This window comes from Mus pahari, chromosome 8 (assembly GCF_900095145.1).
Source record: "Mus pahari chromosome 8, PAHARI_EIJ_v1.1, whole genome shotgun sequence".
Taxonomy (NCBI): Eukaryota; Metazoa; Chordata; class Mammalia; order Rodentia; family Muridae; genus Mus; species Mus pahari.
The window spans coordinates 43,566,890-43,569,066 of record NC_034597.1 but is presented as its reverse complement, the minus strand read 5'-3'; positions in this window follow the sequence as shown (position 1 = coordinate 43,569,066).

The following is a 2,177-nucleotide window of genomic DNA, read 5'->3' as shown; positions in this document are numbered from 1 at the left end:
GTGTACACAGTATCTGTGTTTTCTTTCTGTTTCTGTGATGAAACGCCATGATCAAAAGCAACTTGGTGAGGCTTACAAGTTACAGTCCACCACTGAGTGAAGCAAAGGCAGGAGCCGAAGCAGAGGTCGTGGAAGAATGCTGCTTACTCACTTGCTCCCTTAACGTGCTCAGCCTGCTTCTCATACAACCCAGAAGCACCTGTTCAGGGGTGGCACCACCCACAGTGGGCTGGACCTCCCACATCAATCATTACTCCAGAAAATGCCTCACAGACATGGACTCAGACCAATCTAATGTTGGCAATGCATCAGATAGAATTCCCTCTTCCCAGATGCCTCTAGGTTTGTCAACTTGACAAAAACTAAGCAGTACATCGAGGTTTAGGAATGTAGCTCAGTTGATGGAGTACCTGACGAACATGTTGGAGGTCCTGAGTTCCATCTCCAGCCCAACAATGTATTGGCCCACCCCTGCAGTCCCAGAACTGTGATTTGGCAGCTGCAGCTAGGGTGAAGCTCCTTACTGTCACCCTCAGCAGCCTCAAATTAGGTAAAACACCATTTCTGATTTCAAGACAGAAGTAATTTTTGAATGATCCAAAATGAAGCAGAGCTGAGATTGGTTTTAAATGACTAGATTATGGAGCTAAAGAGATGGCTCCATGGTTTAAAATACTTGTTTTTGCAGAGAACCCAGATTCTGTTCCCAAGACCCATGAGGTAGCTAACAACTATCTGTAACTCCAAAGGAAGCAATGGCCTTTTCTGATCTCCAAGGGCTCCAAGCATATACACATTACATATACATACATGCAACCAAAGTACTAATGTACATAAAATAAATAAGGAAATGCAATCATTTGAAGATAAACAAAAAGCATAGGTTAAGCTTGGCACATGCCTTTCATCCCAGCACTCTAGAGGCTGACACAGATAGATCTCTGTGAGTTTAAGGTCAGCCTGCTCCACTTATTGAACTGCAAGTCAGCTACATAAAAACACTGTTGTTTCTTGTTTTGTTTTGTTTCTGTTTGTTTGGTTTTTGTTTTTAATTTTATGTATGTGAGTACATTGTCACTCTGTTCAGACTCACCAGAAAACAGCTGTGAGACACAATGTGGCTGCTGGGAATTGAACCCCAGACTTCTAGAAGAGCAGTCGGTGCTCTTAACCTCTGAGCCATCTCTCCAACCCCAACCTTGCTCTTTCTTAAGAAAGGAAGAAAAATACACTTAACTTCACTAATCTACATTTTCTGTTGTTGCTCTTTGAGGTTGTTTGTAAATATGTGTGTGTGTGCAACACAATGTACACTCGTGTGGAAGTCAGGAATCAATTCTTGCCCTTCCACCTTGGTCAGGTGCTGTGCTGTATGCTGGCCGAGCAGCTTTAGACAATTCTGTTGAAGAGTGCTGTAAACACAAATGCACAGTTCTATATGCATAGTACTGTACACACAGTACTTCATCGGACTTTCCAATGTCAATTCTGGGTATTGAACTCAGGTCATCAGAACTGCATGGCTCATGCTTTAATACAAGAAGTCGTCTCACCAAACTACATCTAGGTTTTGAAGCACGATAGTAACACCAATTTAGACTCTTTGAGAACTGGGAATAAGCCCAGAAAGCCTAGAAAGCAGCCTCTAATATCACTGTTTATTAAGTTATATTTGAAAAATATAGTATGAAAAATGAAGTTCAGTAAAACAGAAAACTGCTGGACAGCAAGCATGAGGAGTGGTTGGAAGGCACAGTCCAACATTCATAGAAGAAGCTGAACTTATTCATTGTCCTGAACGATGGTCAGTCATTGCTTTACAGGCTACTGGAAGTTTCCAGTGGAAGCCTTGATTACAAACTTCTAAAGGTCAAGAAAGTCAACAGTGTAGATGTTGTAGGACATAGCAACTCCCTGTGACTGCCACATCACTTCAAAGCAGCTACAAAAGAGCATGAGTGAAAGCTCTCAATGAGCTTGCAGAGAGCAGAGAACATAGGTCCTCCACACTGGTCACAGCTCCTCAGAACTTCACCATCACCACCCCAGGTTCCACACTCTCCTTCTTCAGTCCCCCAACTTGCACATCATCTATGCTAACCCCTGCTTGTCTGTTCTCTAGATCTCCCAAAGATGGAAAGAGTCAACTACACAGTCTTGACTGAGTTCATCCTCAC